We start from the raw sequence: 15,609 nt of genomic DNA, 5'->3' as shown, positions 1-15,609 counted from the left end.
ATAAAATAATGCTAAAGAAATTGCTGTTTACACTTGTTCTATTTAAGATGAGCGGTTTAAATGGTAAAACATCTATTTAGAAGATATGTCTCTATAGATGCAACTATTGTCTATCTAATTTCAAATGTACATTTGATCGTATCTATTAAGAAATTTTTAAAAAAATGAAAAAAAAATTAGAGTTCCCTAGCCATAGACATGCATAGTCAACATAAGCTACTGAATATGAAAACGTAAACCATAAGTAGTAGGACCATCAAGCTACACAAGAGTTTATAATTATCTCTCAAAGGATCAAATTTTCCTCTTTGCGGGGTCACTTTTCCTCCATTACAAGAGGATCAAACAAAAGTGGGAGTTGCACGGTAGTTGTGGATAGTGGTAAAAAGCTTCGGCATTATAGGTGTAGTCACAGGAGCAAGAAAGTTCTAGAGATTTTACATAAGAAAAATCAACTTATAGGTTTAAAATCATCATATTTGGAGTTATGTGACGTTACATATATGATAAACAAAAGAGGACAAGATTTTGTATACAATAATTAACATGTGAATAAGTCATGCCCGTTAGAGCTAATGTGTTTCGATCTCAGTCTCCTCAAGTGTAAACTCTTTTTGCAGGCCTATTTACTTTGTTACTTTGGATGATTGCATGAGAAATGTTTGGGTCTATATGACAGTAATGAGTTGTAAAGTTTAAAATGTTTCACAAATGTTTAAAGCTTTCAAGAAACTAGTAGAAAACCTATTGGTAGTAAAATTAAGGGTTTATAAACTAGCAATGGGGATGAATATTTTTCAATATAATTTGTTTAGTTTGGTGTAGTGAATGGTATTTAGAGGACTAAAACTATTTTCCTATTACACCACAAAAAAATGGTGCAACGAAAAATATTGAACATTGTCTTTTTTGAAAGATCACACAGGATGCTTATGAATGTTGGCTTAGGAAAATAATTTTATGTAGATATTGGATATACAATAGTGTATTTGATTAATTGAGGTCCATCCTCTCAATTATATTTTTAGGTTCCCAAAGAGAAGTGGTTGGGAAAGAGGATTTCCTAAAAAAATTTAAAGATGTTTGGATGTAAAGATTTTTTCATAGCTCACGAGAAAAAAGAGTGAAGATTGATGTGAATTAAAAAGTATGTGTTCTAATTTTCTATGAAGATGAAAAATATGATTTCAATTTGTTGGATCTTATTACCAAGCAAGTCACACAAAGTAGAGATGTGATGTTGAATAAAAAGGTATTGGAATTTTTACAATAAATAGACATACTGACCAAAGAGTATGCTACTTTAGACAATATCACAATTGGGATTGATGCATTTTAAGAAAGAAGATTATAAATCAGCCATAGGAACAACCACAAATTTAACCAACAAATTTTTATAATAATGAAGCACAAGATCATCTCACTCGTACTTTTAAGCATGGTATTCCACAACAATTGATTCCTCGAGTTTGAATTTCAATAGGGAATGTAGGCCTCTAACAAAATATAATGATTTTGTTCAACATTTGCTACTATCTAATGAAGTTGAACCTACCACACTTGAAGAAGCATGTGAAGATAAAAACAACAAACGATGGATGGAGGCTATGAGATATGAGACAAGATCTATTATGGTAAATAAGAAATGGGATTTAGTACTTCTTCCACCTAATAGGAAAGCATTAAAAAATAGATGGGTATATAGATTGAAGGAAGAATAAGGTGGGAAGAAAAGATATAGGGCCAGATTGGTGGAAAAAGGTTATGATCAAGAAAAAGGTATTGATTTCATCAAAAATAATTTACTGATTGTGAATCAAGATGCAATACCTACATCTCCAAAAGCGAGTACATGTGTCTACACTACATGGGGTGAGACAAAGTAATGTAAAAAGCCTGAGTAAGCTTAATTAAGGTAGATGTGAATAGGCATATGCTAGTAAAGGAGATAGCCTAACTAGATAGATAAATACACTATAAATGCACTAACATCACTTTCACTCATTAAAGAATGGTAGTTTTATAAATTTTATTAATATTTATAATTTTCATATCTATGTGTTAACATATGCAAATCTGAGCATGCTTTATAAAAAAATGTCTTTTATGTAATTATGATTTTAGTACTTATCCTCATTCCCACTAATTCACATCAATGCTTTATCTGGAATATGGACCAAAAATATGAGGATGCATCCAAGGTAAATAACAATATGAATACCTTAAACCAAAAATATTAAGAGAGTTGACTTTATTGTAGAAGCCTCCAGATGAGAGACCAAAAGGGGGTCTTAAGATGCCATTTTTTTCTTAGAAATCAATAAACTTTGAAGTTCAACAATAAATTAAAGATAGCTACCCTCAAAATTTGAACATGCAACAAGAACTAGAGTTGTAGAGCTATGAATCTACTTTCTAATCTACTTTTTTTTTCATAAATTATGGAGATTAAGGGTTTCAAAAAGGAGAACTACATTTATTGTTCATGTTTTTTTCATACTGTCAAAGGTGGTGCCCCTAAAATGTTAATTTCTTTTTAAAAAATTTAAAAATCACTCTAGTGAGAAACTGGCTCACACCATTTAGTTTATTTCGGGTTTTTTAGCTTATTTTTTGGTGAATATCTGACTTTTTACTCATTTTTATAGTGGACACATCATGAAAAACAAAAAAATTGAGCATGCTCCCTTTTGAATTTTTTGAAAAATAATTAAAAATCATTTTTTTTCAATACGTGTAGAATGGAGTATAGTTTCTACAAATGTAATTTGTTTCCAAATTCAATGAATGAGTAAAAAATGTGCCCAAAATAGCACATGTTTTCTTTTGAGAAAAAACAGACACATTAGCAAAATAAAATAGAGATGAAAGCCTTAACATAATGAAAACTTGAAAAAAATCATATGGTTAGGTAGCTAACAGAGAGTTTAACATCATTGTGGTGTTTTTTTTTGTTTGCATTGAAACAATTGCAAACCTAATGAGGAGCACAAACAAAAATGTGAAGAAAAAAAAATTGTTTTCAAAAAAAACATGTCTTGAGCCTAAAAAGGTCATCTAAGGCATTAGGTTAGATTTTGAAGGCAAATCCAAACCTAAGTCTTGTTATGTCCCAATGCAACACATATGGAAAGCACCAAATTTGGTGCTTGGAAAGTTCAAAAAATCCAACGCACATCTTGCATTTGGTAAGAGAAAAATTAAAACTTTTCAATTTGGTGAGTGACAAATTTGGTCCTCACCAAATATTTTGCATTATAATATTATATTCCCCTCTCTCTCTCCTCCTCTCCATTAGTGCAATATACATAAAATGTATAAGTGACATTTAATATGTTCCTTTCTTATACATTAAGCTATATGTTATGTATATATATGGGCAAGATGTTTAAGACTGATTTCAAATCTCTAGGAGTTATAATGTAGATCAAGAATATCTGAGAGTAAGAAAGTTTATCGAGATGATGAAATCTATTTAGGTTGAAATTTGTCGATGTTCATTATGTGTGGCATTTGTGATGTTATTAAATTGTAACATTTGATCTATGTTCAAGCTAAAGTTATCATTTTAAAGTTACATAATTTTTATTCATTTAAGTACTATAATGATTTTTTATATCATTCCTCTTGTAACAATTCTTCATTTATAGAGTGATTTTTCCTTCCACTGCCATTCCATTCCCTCTTACTTCTCACCCTCTTTAGACATGCTCTATTCTTCCTATGCTTCTCATACCACATCCATATTTTCAATACACTAATGAATTAGTTTGATCAGCTTAAGAAAAAACTAGATATTATGCTTGTAACTCTAATTCTATTATATTAAATATATGTTTCTTATGGACATGGAAATTGAATTCATTAACTAAATCAAAATAATATATGGCAAAGAAGCAATTAAAAATTAATTAAAAAAAAAAAAGAACAAATAAAACCCTCTTCATTGCCTCATGATGCTCTTAAGGGCAAAAACCCAACTTCTAACTCTTGTTATCTATCAATAATGTAAGAGAAATAGGATTTTCCCTCAATATATATGAAATCAAGGAATTTTTCATCTTTATGCTCCAAAAATGAATAAGAGAGCAACTTTCAAGAATCCTAATGCCATTATATTTGAAGATAACTTAATTTCACATGGGTTGCAAAGAAAAATCAAAATATTTTTGAGTTGAATTATTAGAAATAGTTAATTAATCTTGGTCTAGTAAAATAGTTTTGTAATAATATATTATATATTAAAAAATATTAAAGAATCTTCCTACATTTATGTGGACGTTGAATTCATATAATGTGGTGGTTTTCGACTATTCTATCTTATTATTGGTTATAACCTATGACGTGGTATTTTGGGGCAATTTATATTTTTATTCTTTGGATGGTATATAGTGTAACAATCACCATGACAATCAAGCATCATTATTAGAAGGGATCTCTTAAGAACAAATCAACTCATGGATACAAGATTGATTCAAACCTTCACTTGTAATGAAATAGTTGCCTTAATGTTCCTTAAGTTACTTTTGGGTAATAGTAGTTTTGTTAATCATGTCCCCTACATTAGAAGGCCTACATACGAGAGGATTTCATATTGATTAGTAGTATATATCCCTAGTGTAGCTTAGAGTGTAGAGCTTATATGTTTTCTATATCCTACACATTTAAAGATATGAATTTATTAAAGTTTAAGGAAGAAGTGGTGATAAATATGGAAGAAAATTATTAGTGATGATGATAAGAGCATTCATTCAAATCCTTTAAGTTTTTTAACTATAAACAATGAATAATTGAAACTAGTAAATTGTAAGTTGGTATTTCTTCATAATTTTTATGTACATGTATGGTAGTTGTTGACAAATTTCATGGTGATTCATAGTAAGTGGCAAGTAGATGTATCTAGCATCTTCACATTTCTATTGTTTTTTAGATATAAGATCCATAGAGCTTGGCATAGAAAGGATTTATTTCATAAAATAGGTTCCATTAGTTGATCCCATAGTTGGTAGTGTCTTGACAAATGTAATTATGTAGAACCCTAATGCAATAGAGGATGAATACCTAGTGGATTGTAATGTGGTATAGCGAACTCAAGATTTTGGCATTATTGAGTTTTTTTTATCCCTTACTATTTATGATTTTGTTGGTTTTGGTTGTGGTGTTTGTAGGGAGACATTCATAAATTTATATCTATTTTAACTATTTTTTGGTTTATGGGTGTGTAATGGTAATTTAATGTTCCTTCATATTTTTGTATATATACTTTATAATAGACTATTATGGTGATTTGTTCTCTTATGGATGTAATCTTTATATTATATTCATTTCATGGAAAATGTTCCATAGAATCCCTAATTAATTAATCTAGAGAAAGATAACACTAAAGAAGGAAATATAATCATTTCCTTTATTTTAATTGAAAATTTTGAGATAAAAGACCAATTAGGGAGAATTAAGACATAATATTTTATCATGCAATGTAGGATACATTAATGGTAGCAAATAACAAAACTAATTTGAGATCTTGAATAAACATTCTAATTAGGAGGTCCTTATCTTAAAACCCATCACTACATGAAGAAACTAATTAAAGATTTATGATCAAGTAAAATTCTATTTTTCTATCACACAAGTTATGATAGGTTTTAAGAAAATGTATAAAATTATTCATCATTGTAACCCATCGTTTATGTGACTTAACTACTTCCAACTCAAAAAGGTCACACTAGAATATTTTGAATTAGTCTAAAGACTAGGTAAATCAAGAGAGTGTCCAAACCCTTATATAACAACAAACTAGTCAGAAAGAGGATCTCACAAGTAGTGAGACAACCAAAACCAAAATTTAGAGAAAACCCTTTTTTGAAAGAGATGCTTTTGACTACATCATCAAACCGATAAGAAAAAGGGTCTTGAACCTACATTAGATTAAAAAAAAGTTGGATCAAAGGGGTTTAGGTAAGAACCCTGAACCAAATTGAAAAAAAAAATCAAGCTAAGACAAAAGCAGCTAAGGGAATAGACAACAACCAACAAGTTTTGAAAGACTCCCTAAAACCTTTTCCCTATAGGATCACCTTGAATAAAAAATATCTCATATAAGGAAAGGGACCACCAATATTTAAAAACAAGTTAGGTTTGGAACATACTTAGAATCCTTGAAACAATACAATCACCTAGCCATTCCTAGAAAATAAGCACAATGAAAAGTGTAGTCATGGAATGAACTAGAACATGAATGACCAAAGGATTTTGAAAGACACCCCTAAACCTATTACTAGCATGAACCCCTACAAACACAACGATTGGGTACATAGGAGCAAGGAAAACCCCACAACCCACCTCAATAGGACCAAGATTGCTATAATTGGTAGAAGCCACCACAATAGGATCTACAAAACTAGCCTCAACAATAGGAACCAAAATCTTTGTAGGAGAAAACATGAGGAAAGATGCCCCCTCTAGTAATCTAGATCTTTAAAAACCCACTCCCAATCAACATTTAAAGGAAGACCCACAAACTAGGTAGAAAAAGACCGTAGCAATGAAACCCACAACCTAGGCAATCACAAGGAAAAAGTTACACTAGAATGTTATTGGAAAGAATTTAAAACTATCATGACACATTCTAAGTACACATAATCAATTATGCATTAAATTGAACCAAAAAAAATCTATTTAAAATAGATATAGCCAAAACATTTTGGATAGAGTTACTAATAAAAATGTGAGGTGCTTGGTGCCAAGTTATAAACATTAAGAAATTATTTGAAAATGTAGAATTATCTCCACTTCAATTCATATTAATAAAAAAATTGAGAAGAAAAGAATAAACTTTCATAGATCTAAAAGCACAATTTCTAAAAATATCAAGTTTTGTTATTTTAATTAATCTTGGTAAGCGGGTTTCTGGTATTAGATTGTGTTCGATTTTTCTATCAATGTTTCAAATCACACTCTGTGATCCATCATCAATTTTTCTTCTGGTGCTCTCAATCATCTTGATGATGGATCATAGAGTGCGATCTAAAACATTGATCAAAAAACTTGCACATAAACTGATTCCTAAAACCTACTTACCAAGATTACTATGGATTGTGGAAATCTTATTTCTTATTTTAATTAATGTTAATATGTTTTTCATTTCTCTACAAGTAACTCATTAGAGCCCAAACACAAGGTTGATTTCTTTCTCAAATAGAAAAAATATTTTTTGTCTCATACACAAAATAAGGATGACTTTATCTCATATGAATTTAACCATTGTTATAGATAAGAAAATCAAGTTACCCATATAATGTCAATATGAGAATCAATCAAATTGAAAATACTATGGTCTAGGACTCATCTTCAAACATAGAGTATAAAGATTTAAAATTAGAATTTCCATAACGATCATAATGTTTATTTTCATGTGCCCTTTAATTAATTGTTAAAGTTTGTGCCTCATTTGAGTCTTTTCAAATGAATGACTCATTTACTCTCTACAACTCCACATGGTTAACAATTATGGGAAATAGTTTTTTTAATTTACTTTTCATTAGAAGTTATTATAATTAGGATATGATTAACTCTATATTATTACTACAACTTATCTCTAAATCAATTATTAATGTGAATGATATTTATTTTCTTACTCACCTCATTTGGTTGATCATTGGCACATTTTTATTTATGGTCTCTTACTATTTTAATTGTCATCCTACTCCTCTTCTTCTCTAAACACTATTAGAATGGGTGAGATGAAAATAAATATAAGGATTTAAATGATTCCACAAAAATTATAACCACTCATTTTAGGTCAAATTGACTCCACCTTCCTAGCATACATTTTGTCTATGTATTGTGTTCACCCCTAAGGCATTTAGTTGGCATTTGTGTCAAATCGTTCTTTATGATTTATTTGAGCATGGCAAGGCTGATTATTTCATGTGGTCATTTTTAAAAGAAAGAGGTGTTAATAAAAGTGACACCTGTATGTGGGAAAAGCGGGGCTATGAAACTCAAAATGTGAAAAATGTTGTTCAAAGGGCTTGTCCACACACCCATAGGACTTCTTGGTGCAACTTATAGAGTCATGAAGAATGACTCAACTTCCCAAGGTATGTTCCATGGTTCTCTATCTCACAAGGTCTCTCAAGCTAATGCCTTTGCTCTCAAATCACTGAGCAAAGTGACTTAGGGATGACAAATGCAAGAACGAGGGATGCTTTTGATTGATTTTAACATGAAATGCATCCTATTTATGCATGATTCTATAAATGAGTTAAACTAGATTATAAGATGACAAGGTTAGTAGCAATACTATCCTAACATGATATACTAGTTAATGATTTAAGCTAATGATAACAGAAATATTATAAATGCTTATTAGATTAATTCTTATTATAAAGAGAGGCTAGATGTATTGATAAAATTAAGCATAAATGAGATAATAAAAGCTTTGATGATCTAAAATGGAGGAATGAGAGCTCTACTTATAGGGAAAATAGGGCAATGGATGGTCAAGATTGGAGGAGTTAATCAAGGGTCAGGATTGAAAGTTATCAATCCATGTTTACAATTTTCACCAATGAAATGGTGACAATTGTCAACATAAGACTGCTTGAGAGGAGAGGTAAGAAGCATTAATTGCTTGAGAATACCTCATGGTTACCTTAGAAGGTTAGGGTTAAGGTTAGGTTAGGGTTATCCAATGGATAAAGCTTTTACCCAAAGGATAAACTCTTGTGCAAGGGTTAAAGGGATAACCATGGTCAAAGCAATGAATGCTTGATGAGACCCCTAGGTTAGATGAGGGTTAAGTTAGGCAAAAAGTCTCTAACCATGCCACTAAGGGTTAGTTAACCATTAATGGTTTGAAGACTTTGGGGACAAATTTGTAAGAGTCCTTCCAAATTTGGGGGTATTCAACAAGTTAGCTTGTTGAAGGCATAAAGGCTTTAATGCCTTTTGAAGACTTTACTCCAAATTTGAGAAGTGACCTCCTCAAATTTAGGGAAAGGGGATAATGGATGGGTTTAGGCTAATTGATTAGGATTAGATGGATTCTAGAAGAAATTAGGAAGAGGGTTAGGATGCAAGTGGGAGATGTAGGAAAATGCAAGTGGGTGGGGAAAATGGAATTAAAATAAAATTTATTTATTTCAATTTGGTTGCAAGTTGGGAAATTAAATAAATTAGATTTATTTAATTGGGGTAAACTATTTAATTAAATGTTAATTTAATTAAAAAGTAGAGATCTAGTACTCTTGAAGGGATTTAATTAAATAAAATGATTTATTCAATTAAATGACATAAAGGACTTAAGTGAATTTAAATAAATAAATTGAATAATTTATTTAATTAAATAGAAGAATGTGGGTGATTTAATTAAATTAGATTTAACTAAATAGAGGAATAAGAATAAAATGAACATTAAATATTCATTTAGGAATATGGTCATTTTTATACATCTACATTTTGCCCCTCTTTGAAGTGACGTGTGTGCACATGTTGATTCAAAGAAAATGAGTTGTCATGATTTGGTTATGATCAGTGTAATGTCGTGTCGATATGTTCATGTCATGCCCCAGATTTGATAAATGATGTTGATAATGCCCCCTAGGGAGATAAATCAAAAATTTGAAAATTTGATTTGTTTTGATAAATTTGATTGTATTTTAAATTTTTGTCTATGTTGAATGCGATAAGTTGATTCATCTCCCGATAATTATATTTGTGAGGGTTAGAAATGAGACCATGAGCAATTTACGTGTTCGTCCACGCAACCCTAATTTTCATTTACCCTATAAAAAGGTAAAAAATGATTTATTTTGTCTTATTTGTGCTTGTTGACTTTGGAGAAAGTGACACTTGGAGAAAAAGACAAAATATCGATTCCTTTTGCTTCTCATCGATTCAAGCACATTCGGAGGTATCGGAGGCCCACCATGTATGTACCACAAGTAAGTCATCATTTTTTACCCCATTTTTTATTTTTGTTTTGTCATTTTTAGGCATATTTTTCAATTTTTCCACGCGGATTAAACGGTTTAGAGCGTCCGATAAAAACCATAGCGCATACGATAAGTTGTGTAGCGCGTAGAGTTTAATGAAGTAGGGTAGCATCTGGGTAGATTAGGATAGCGCAGGTGTGGTTTAGGGTAGCGCAGAGAACTAGGTTAGCGCATCGGCGGCACAGGGTAGCGCATAGGGGAAAAAGGTTAGCGCATAGGAAAGACCTAGCGCATAGGGTTAGCAGGTGCTCGCAGGGGTAGAGTAGGATAGCGCATAGGCATGACCTAGCATGTAGGGTTAGGTTCACAGTGCAGGGACCACGTAGGATAGTGCATAGCGTAGAAGTGGTGCAGAGGGTAGTTTAGGTGGCATGTCGATAGGACAGGGTAGCGCATAGGTGTAGGCTAGCGCCTCAGCTTAATGGTGTGGCGCATTAATAGGACAGGGCAGCGCATAGGTGCAGTCTAGTGCGTAGATGAGATTGTTTAGCACATGACCAAAAAAATTTGGGGAAAGCAGGATTTTTAGATGAAGAAAAAGAGGTAGGTTTTGTCAATTTTGTCGAGATGGGTGTGAATTTCAGTCTGCGTGTCTGCTGTCATTGTTTTGATAAGTTGTCCAATATGAGTTTCGATATGGTTTTTGGATAGATAACTTGATTTGATTTTCAAGTTGATGTTGATCTGATGTTGATGTGGTTTTTGATATGGATGTTTTGATATGAACTTGATTTGATATGCATTGTTTCAAGTTGATATATATGTGGAACTTGAGTTGTTTTACAAGTTGATATGATTGTGGAACTTGAGTTGTTTTACAAGTTGATATGATTGTAGAACTTGAGTTGTTTTACAAGTTGATATGATTTGATATGGAAATGGATTTGATATGATGTGGAACTTGATTAGGTTTTCAATGTTTCAAGTTGATATGAATTTGATTTGGATGTGAATTGATTTGATGAGGAAACTGATATTGGACTTGTTTTGTTTGTGACAGGAGCGCATTGGGGTTGTTCAGTCGTGAGAGTGATTTCTGAGATCGTGGTCATTGATACCATGATTGACACAGGCTAACAGGGATATCATTGAGAGGTGTGACCTATCCTCTTTGTTAGAGATGCCCTGGTTTATCTTAATCGGGGTTTATTGACAGCGTTGGCCGAGAGGTGGCATAGTGACACCAACACCTTCCATTTGGGTACAGGTGAGATCACAGTGACACCTGAGGATTGCTACCAGATTCTGCAAATTCTTGTGGTAGGTGCATTGTTACCATATGAGTAGACAGAGGAGGGCGGGATAGAGGCACTTTGTCGGATTCTATAGGATGATACGGTTTGCGAATATGAGATCCCCTAGCAGGAATTCATAGATTTGGATTACGCTCCTCTACCATCGGTGTTGGCAGGATTCATAGGTGGTTTCTTATGTCCTGACCGTAGGTCAAAGGGACTGGCAATAGGATGGGGGTTGGCCCTGGAGGATATGGTGAAACAGGGTCGCCGATTTGCATGGGGGTCGGCTATGTTGGCCCACTTATACAGGGATCTGCATCAGGTGGTTTACTTGGGGTACAACAGTCTATCCGCTGGAGTGACACTGCTACAGGTATGGGCATGGGAGCATATTCCCGTAGCCAGCCACTGGCGGATAGAGATAGGCCTACTGGGTGTGCTTATGCATACGGATATCGAGGGATAGTTGTTCAGCGTAAGCTGGGCAAACTAGAGCATTGGAGGAGAGTTTTAGACGACATTGATACGGTCGTCTAGAGACCGTACATAGAGTGTGAGATATGGGAACAGGATGGGATGGAGATGCCCTATGTCTACATGTCTCAATTTTTGATAGGGCGGATGCCCTTTGTTATTGAGAGATTCCTGCATAGCTGAGTGTTGCGGCAGTATGGTCGTCAGCAGGGAGTTCCACAGGGAGGATGCTTATATGCTCGATGGAGATAGGATATACCAGAGTGGGGACCCACTATTGATAGTGTGGCGGTAGTTGAGGAGTTCTTTCACTTAGCTGGCCAGATATGGGACTGCGCCTATGGGGTAGTGGACATAAGGATGACACAGGAGTTCACCACACTATTTGTGGCACATGTTGTGGCTAGGATATCAGATCCAATGGAGATGATTCCCGCTTTTGATGATGATGAGGATGAGCAACCCAAGAGGCTAGGGAGACGGGGAGAGGATGGAGAGGATCTGAATGAGGGAGGTGGGGATGGTGGAGGTGATGATGGTGGAGATAGTAGAGGAGGTGGTCGAGGTCGGTGAGGGGATAGAGGGAGGAGAGGAGATAGGGGTGGTGATGGTCATGACAGAGGGATTCGAGTGGAGAGAGCAGTGCAACGAGTTGTGGTGGATAGGGGAGAGGAGTTTTGGCTATTGGAGTTGGGGGTGAGGAGAGGGTAGGAGAGGTGAGAGTAGCGGTGGGAGGGACTGACAAGTTTAGACGGTCAACTCAGAGGATGAGTTCTGATGTGTTACCCCCACCAGCACTGAGGACAAGGAGAGGGATAGGGGGTACCACTTCACAGGTACCCATCCAGATGCAGATTCCGACGAACCGAGAGGATGCACAGATTAGGTCGCTGTAGTTATCAGTGCAGCACCTACAAACACATCTACTAGTGCATCAGCGACAGATTACACAGTTGACCACTGAGCGGGATACAGTTCTGGAGCGGTTGGGTCGATCGGAGGCTCGAGCAGAGGCTTTGGAGAGAGTGGCGGTGGGTGGATCGATGAGAGATAACCTGAGAGAGGTGGCTTTGAGAGCCAAGGAGGCAGAGTATTACCAGAGGCATTACGAGGATGTGGTGCCCAGGGAGCGTTGAGTGCCAAGTTTTACAGCTTCGAGATCCAGACGATTCAGGGAGACATGTTCGATGACAGAGAGAAGAGGCATGACGGGGCCTACTAGATAGGATTTACCTGGAGATCCAGGTGTTGGGATATCAGCTGCGAGACCGTCACCCTCAGGAGATAGTCATACATAGAGTGTGAGATATGGGAACAGGATGGGATGGAGATCTAGGTGTTGCGATATCATTTTTGATATATATATATATATATATATATATATATATATATATATATATATGAGACCATTTTCCTTGATCATCATGTGATATGTTATGGATGATGCTTTCTATATGATTTTGATGTTTCTATGATGATGATGCAATGCTTCGATGTATGTGATTTGATATGTGATTAATATGATATGTTTGTGCATGATGTTATGAGATGTATCTTGAAAATGAGATGTATGATATGCTATGTTGTGCAACTAAATGCAAGATTAAAAATGATGTGTAACTTATTACAACTAATTTTTAAAATGATATGCAACTAATTTTTTTTAAATGATATGCACCTAATTTTTTTTAAATGATATGTGTAGTCACATAAATTTGTCCACTTAATTAAATGAATATTTAGTATTTATTTGATTATTTAACCATCAATCAATAATTAACTCATCTTAACCCTCTTCTCCTATTAATTAAATAAATTATTCAATTTATTTGATTTAATTCACTTAACCAAATTCAGACCATTAATTAAATAAATAAATCATATTTGTTTAATTAAATCTTCTCTCACATTTAAATAAATTAATATTTATTTAAATCCCCCAAAATCCCATCTCTCACATTTAAATAAATTAACATTTATTTAAATCACCTTTATCCTCACCCACTTGTATTTTCCTACAAATGCAAGTTGCATAACTATTTTAAATAAATAAATTATTTATTTAAAATCCTATTTATCCTCACCCACTTGAAACCTTTAATGGTTTCCCTTAAAGTCTTCAAACTTAATGGCTTCCTTCTAGAGTCTTCTCAAGCCTTTAATGGTTTCCCTCAAAGTCTTCAAGCATTTAATGCTTTATCTTCCTTTTTCTCATGTAAATAAATTAAGATTTATTTAAATAAAATCCAAAATTCACATTCACATTTAAATAAATTAATATTTATTTAAATATCTATCCAAATGCAAATTACACCATTTAATTGAAATAAATGATTTTATTTCAATTGAAAATCCCAAAATTCCTCCCACTTGCATTCTCCTACAAAATCCACTTGCATGCCTAAATCCCTTCTAGATTCTTCTAATTCCTTCTAATTAGCTTAATCCTATCCTAATCATTGTCACATTCCTAAATAAAAGGAAGTCACTTCTCAAAAACCTCCAAAGTCTTCAATAACCATTAAAGGCTTTATGTCTTCAAATGGTTAACCTCTAAAGTCTTACAAACCTTTAAAAGCTCTTACATAACCATTTATAGTTAACTCACCTTTTACCTTTGGTTAGAGACTTTCCTCTAACTTAACCATCCTTTTGACTCATGGGTCTTTTCAAATCATTTATTTCTTTGACTAAGGTAACCATTTAACTCTTGCACATTCATTTATCCCTTGGATAAAAGGAATATCCATTAACCTAACCCTAACCCAACCCCCTAGGGTAACCATCATGTCGCCTCAAGCATTCAATGCTCCTTATCTCTCCTCTCAAGCCTCCTCATGGTGACACTTGTCAACATGGGATTGAGTTGAAAGTCTCACATGGATTGAATATCTTTCAATCCTAACCCTTGTTAAGATTGCTCAATCTTAACCCTTCATTTCCCCATTTCTTCTATAAATAGAACCCTTCTCTTCAAGCAAAGAAGGAAGCATTAGAGTATTGTTGTTATACTGGTATTAGCATAGAGCTTTTTCATAGCATCACTATCTACACTTGCATAGCATTTTTTTATCACATCCAACCATCTTGAATCTCCATATGGAATCCATGGCTAGTGCTAAAAGCTTAGAGCTACACTCATTTGGGACTTGGAGAGGGGAGAAACAAGGGAGAAGCATCAAAAGGCATCATGGAAGCATCTTAGCTCTTCTCGTTTCTTTTGTTTTGTTAAACTTCTTTCATGCTTTTTTGAAATCTCTTTTGATATGTTTGGAATAGTTTTTAGTTCTTTGTTTTGGTTTTATGGTTGAAACTAACTTATTAACATTGAACTTTGTTGTTGCCTTGTCCCCATTTCCATGACATCAATATGTAACTAAATGAGCATCCTCATTCTTCCGTTTGTCATCTTTGTATAGTCACATGTTTTTGTTTTCTTTGTAGGTATCATCATTGAGCATTGATTTTTTTGGGATATGTTGAAAATTTATACAATCATAATGGTATAATTGAACCATAATGACCTGAGAAAAATTTACATGATTTTTTATTTTGCAAGATAGCACAAGCATCAAGGTATAATTGAACTAGGATGACCTGAGTGCGGCTTACGTATAAACAGACAAGATTAAACCATTTGTATGCGCAAATTGGAATCATGTCTTTAGTGATTTGTTTGAATCATGTCTCGAGACAAGTATTTGCACAGTACAAGTGATCGCCTCACAAATAGAAAACTTAAAAAAATATTGGAGTCCCCATGACTTTCTCTAGCTTGATGCATCGTTGTAGAGGATCCAATAGTTCAAAAAGTTCAAGCACAAAATAGTCAAAACTTTATGCAAGATGCAAACATTTGATACTTCAGAAAATCATCCATCATGTTTTGTGAATTATTT

The sequence above is a fragment of the Cryptomeria japonica genome, chromosome 7 (assembly GCF_030272615.1).
Source record: "Cryptomeria japonica chromosome 7, Sugi_1.0, whole genome shotgun sequence".
Lineage (NCBI taxonomy): Eukaryota > Viridiplantae > Streptophyta > Pinopsida > Cupressales > Cupressaceae > Cryptomeria > Cryptomeria japonica.
Note: the sequence above shows the minus strand (reverse complement) of the source record.